Source organism: Lates calcarifer, linkage group LG2, assembly GCF_001640805.2.
Source record: "Lates calcarifer isolate ASB-BC8 linkage group LG2, TLL_Latcal_v3, whole genome shotgun sequence".
In the NCBI taxonomy this organism is placed as follows: Eukaryota; Metazoa; Chordata; class Actinopteri; family Centropomidae; genus Lates; species Lates calcarifer.
This window is the reverse complement of record NC_066834.1, coordinates 6,446,997-6,452,996: the sequence shown is the minus strand read 5'-3', so window position 1 is coordinate 6,452,996 and position 6,000 is coordinate 6,446,997.

The window sequence follows — 6,000 nt, the reverse complement described above, 5'->3', positions numbered from 1 at the left end:
TCATAATATGGTATGGTGTAAAAAACCATGAAAAAATGTCATAGTATAGAATGGCATCAAAAACAGTCAAAAAATGTCATAGAGTAGTATGCCGTCAAAAACGGTCAAAAAATGTCACTGTGTAGTATAGCGTCAAAAAATGTCATAGTATTGTATGGCGTTAAAAACAGTCAAAAACCATGAAAAAATGTCATGTTATATTATGCCGTCAAAAAATGTCATAGTATGCTGTCAAAAACGGTAAAAAAATGTCAGAGTGTAGTATAGTGTCAAAAAATGTCATAGTATTGTATGGCGTTAAAAACTGTCCAAAACCATGAAAAAATGTTATAGTATAGAATGGCATCAAAAACGGTCAGAAAATGTCACAGTGTAGTATAGTGTCAAAAAATGTCATAGTATCGTATGGCGTTAAAAACAGTCAAAAACCATGAAAAAATGTCATAGTATAGAATGGCATCAAAAACGGTCAAAAAATGTCATAGTATAATATGGTGTCAAAAACCATGAAAAAATGTCATATTATAGTATGGTGTCAAAAAAAAATGTCAGTGTAGAATGGCATCAAAACGGTCAAAAAATGTCATAGTATGGCGTTAAAAACGGTCCAAAACCATGAAAAAATGTTATAGTATAGAATGGCGTCAGAAATGGTCAAAAAATGTCATAGTGTAGTATGGCGTTAGAAATGGTCAAAAAATGTCATAGTGTAGCAAGACATCAAAAAAATGTAAAAAGAAAAAAAAAATGTCACAGTACAGCAATGTGTCTAAAATTGTCAAAAAATGTCAGTTTGGTATGGCGTCAAAAATGATTAAAAGATGTCACAGTATAGCGTCAAAAACTGCTGAAGAATGTCATAGTATAACAAGACATCAAAAAAATGTTAAAAAAAAGTCACATGTATTAAGTCATAATATGTCATAAAATTACTATTGTAAGCAATAGTAAGGCATATGTAAGGCATAAAACACCATCATAAAATGTCATAATGTCTCTCAAATGCAAGATGTAATTTGTGATATTTCAAGCAACAAGAATAGGAAAAGTTGTATATATTAATAGAGGCATTTGAGGAACATTTACTTACGTATGTAATAAAGTTTCAGGACTTGAAGCTTTGGACAGTTTCTGTGATTAATATGTTCTGTCTCTGCAGGAGGAGGAGAAGACTGCATCACCTGAAGAGGACAACCAAAGTAGTTAAATGTTCTTAAAGATGTTTGGAGATTTACAAGATGTTAATAAGCATGCCCTCATATGTGCTCATGACTATGTTAAATGTGGAGTGAGAGAATAAAACAAAGTATCTCCAAGTGGTCAAACACCTGTCATTATCTTTGCTGTGGCCCGTTAAATGTTGTTTAAAACAGAATAAATAAAGTTTTGTCACTCAACTTTTGAGATGTGTTTCTATATTTTCGCATTAATATTAACACAAAATATTATTTTGTAATGCAGAAATGCCAACGAACCCTAACTTCTGGCTACAAGTGGCTAACCCTAACCTCTGGCTAGAAGTGACTAAAATCCGTAACCCTAACCCTAACCTATGGCTACAAATGGCTAAAAGCCATAACACTAACCCTAGGGATCAAAAATGATCAAAAAATGTAATATTACAATAAGGCATCAAAAATTGTCATAGAATAGTAAAGCATCAAAAACAGTCAAATAAAAAAAACATAGTATGTTGTCCAAGAAGTGATAAAATGTCATAGTATAATATCAAAAAATTTGGAAAAAATGTCCTAAGTATGGTGTATCATCAACTTTGTGATAAAGATGCCATAGTATAGTATGTCATCACAAATCTCATAAAAATGTCACAGTATAATATGTTGTCAAAAATCTTGTTAAAATGTTATAGCATACTATGTCGTCCAAAAATAATAATAAAAATGTCATAGTAGTATGTTGTCCATAAAGTGAAAAAATGTCATTGTATAGTATGTCGTCAAGAATGTAATATAAATAGTGTGGTATACTGTGTCATCCAAAAAGTGGAAAAAAAAAAAGTCATAGTATAGTGTGGCGTCAGAAAATGGATAAAAATGTCATAGTAAAGTATAACATCAGAAATCTCATAAAAATTCCATAGTATAGTATGGCGTCAAAAAAGTCAGAAATATGTTATAGTATACTGTCAAGACTTTGATAAATGTTCTAGTAAAGTATGTAGTCCAAAAAGTTATAAAAATGTCATAGTACCGTAATTTCCAGACCGTAATTTCCATGCCGCAAAAACATTTAGACACCTGCGGCTTATAGACAAGTGCGGCCTGTATATGTACTTTTTTTTTCTTTTTAAATTTAGTGGGTGCGGCTTATATTCAGGTGCGCTCAATAGTCCGGAAATTACGGTATATTGTCAAGAATTTAATATAAATGGTGCCGTATATTATGTGGTCCAAACAGTGAAATAAATGTCATAGTATACTGTGTCGTCCAAAAAGTCCAAAAATGTCATAGTAGAGTATGGCGTCAGAAAATTGATAAAAATGTTATGTTAGAGTTCGGCGTCAAAAATCTCATAAAAATGTCATAGTTAAGTGTTTGTGTATCTATGTAATCATGGATGATGTCACCTGCGATCATAGACAGTGTCTCTGATTGTGGACAATGTCTCTCCAATCATGGACCGTGGATGACGTCTCAACGATCATGGACAATATCATGGGCCAAGTGGTGACACCTGGAGGAAATCAAAGAGAAACATGCGAAGGAAAATGATCAATACACTACTACCAACAATTAAACCATGAAAACACAGATAAATATTCAACATTACAGCTGAACCAGAACATGTATATATTATTCTATATATTAATTCATTTATATTACAGATTATTTTTACTGTTACTTCTAATATTATACAGTGGTGGAAAAAAGTTTAAGTTCGGACACCCTTAAAATTTTACACAATCGCAAATATTATCATGAAATATTTGAAGAAAAATCTGTTTTGTGTTTCAAAAGGTGTGGCTGCATTAGACAGACACAAACAAATACAAATGATATATTATTATCAAAACTAAATTCTTGACCGTTTAAATACGTCAGTTCTCAACATTGTCAGTATCAAAATAAATAAATCATCACATCATCAAATTAATATTTAGTAGTCCTGCCATTAGCACGCAGTAGAGCTCTAATCCTGGCTGGCATGTTCCCCATGAGCCTTTCACACTGTTAAGGGGTAATCTTGTCCCATTTGTCTTGAATTACTGCTTTTAATTCTTCTAAATTCTTTGGTTTACGCTTTGAAACAGACCTTTTGATAATCCACCACAGATTTTCAATGGGGCTCATGTCCGGGGATTGAGCTGGCCACTCTAAGACCTGAATACAGTGCTCCTGCAACCAAGTTCTACTGGCCCTGGATGTGTGGCAAGAGGCATTATCTTGTTGAAACATCCAGCTTTGACCTCGATGGAACAGTGCACGTGCAGAAGGGAGCATGTGGGTTTCGAGAATGGCACAATACTTGGCAGAGTTCAATGTGCCATCACGGACAGTGAGATGACCAACACCAGCAGCACTAATGCATCCCCAAACCATGATACTGCCTCCACCATGCTTGACAGTAGGTACTGTATGCTGGAGATAATGCTTCGCCTAGCCTTCTGCATATCCTCACATTATCAGGAGGAGGATGGAAGCTGGAAACTGGACTCATCTGACCACAGAAGCGGTTTTCCCTGCACATGCGAATCAGGATGCAGTCATTTCTTGCTGAAGAAACCCAGAGGACACCCAGATCTTGGTTTGTCTTCCAAGCTGTTGGTTCGTCTGTATTTCTGCAGAATGTATCCAACTGCTGAAGGACTGCATCTGCACTTCCTGGCTATCTGGCAGCAGCTGTACCCTTCCTGGCTGAGAATCAGTATCTTCAGGCGTGTTTCCTGCGTTAGGTTCCTTGTTTTAGCCATTTTTGTCTCTGAAGAACTTTCAAATGTGCTGGCTTTATATACACACAAAGCACGGCAACAAAAATTGTGCCTTTTAATAAAAAGCACGACCTTCATTAGTTGATCACTGGTACCAAAATGGCCCAATATTCAAAATCTCTTAATGGCTTTTTTAGGATTTGTTTAGTATTTTTGCTGTACTAAAAGAAATTGCACTTGAAGACCTAAGAGTGATTCTTAATGCAATATTTCACAAATGCACGAGGTGTCCGAAAACTTTTTTCCACCACTGTATTACTTTCACAGATAGCTTTTACTGTTGTAAACTACATTTAGTAACAGATTACTGTGACTATTACATCTTACTTCTGATATTGCTAATTATGTTTGCATTACTTCTATTGATACAGGTTATTTATATATTCTTTTTCTATAGCAGATTACTTCTATTATTACACTTTTCTGATATACTGAATACTGAATGTTAACAATTGAATGTCAGTGATCTGTGTTGACAGTTGATTTAAAGCTGCCTGTGAATTACCAGGAAGCTTTTGTCCTGGTCTCAAAGAACGTCATCGTACAAAGACTCTGCGATCGTGGACAGTGTCTCTGAGATTACAGACAATGTCTCTGCAATCATAGACAGTGTTTCTGATTGACAATGTCTCTCTGAAAGCAAGCGATGCCATCGAATCGGGGGACTCTGTCACTACCGACTCTTTCACGTCTCTGTGAATCATGGACAATGTCTCTGATCAAGGACAACGTCTCTCTCATCTTTGACAAGGTCTCTGCAATTATGGACAATGTCTCTGAGCGAGGACAATGTCTCCCTCATCCTCAACAATGTCTCATTTCATTAAATTACATTTCATTAAAGAAAACCCACCAATCCCAACATAAGAATCCATGATGGCTGCCATTCACACCAATAGCAGCAACACTCTGTTCATTTTACTTTTTATAGCAGTTCTGTCTCATTAGTTTCACATAAAGTCAGTCGTACACATAGTACTGTTTAGTTCTTATCTGTGGATATGTTGCTATGCTGTTTGTATATTGAAAACCGCATAGAGCATTGTTATCAACTGGTATTGCTAACAATGGGTAGTCTGAGATATTTTTGAATCCATTCATGTTCATAGTTTAATGTTTTTTGTGAAGAGTTAAGTTTGAGCAGCTTTTTAAGAACGTTCTTAAGTGTTTGTATTAAAATATAATGTTAACAACTGAGGTGTTCTACGGGGGAAGCTGTTTAGCTGAAACCATCTCTTAGCTCTGTATCATGCTTGAAGAAAAATGTTGTTAGATTTATTTTGTTACTGATATTGTTTTTATGTTTTACGTTCTATTTGTGGAAAGGAGTTCAGTTAGAAAATCACACACAGTTTCAGTTACACATACACATACATCAATTTCAAAATGCACCTGCATTGTTTTGCATCTTTCTGAAAAAAAAACAAAAAAAACATGTTAAAATCTTGTCTGGTCTTGTTCTCATGACCCCAATATCGTGTATAGTCCTGTCTTGTGAGTTTATCGTCACATCCCTAATAGATATTGATTATTATGGCTAAACCAGAACATTCTCCAAACATTAGGGGAGTGTTTCAGAAAATGGGCAATTTACTGTCACATATGATGAGAAAAAGCACCACATCCTTAAGAACCAACAACATAGTAACTAAAACGTTTGTGGCTCAAGCTTGAGGAGGGGCACAGAATTAAAATGTAGTTTTCAACCTTGAATTTAACATATAAGTGAGCTCTATCAAGTATTATGGCACTACAAATTGCTAATTACTAATATACATACAACAGTGGGTCAATAAATAGCTATGAACAGATTACTGCCACAAATCTACAAAGAAACAAAAACGACATAAACACTTAGACGCAAAACAATCACAATAAGATGTTTAACTGCCTAAATGAAACAAAAGATTACCTCAAAGAAATGTAAAATGATCAGGAATTGACACAGAACTACAGAGATGCAGTAAGAACAACCACAAAGAGACAAAAGAAGCGGACCATAAATAAATGTAGCCAGAAGTAGCCAAGTACAGACGCAAAATGATGCAAT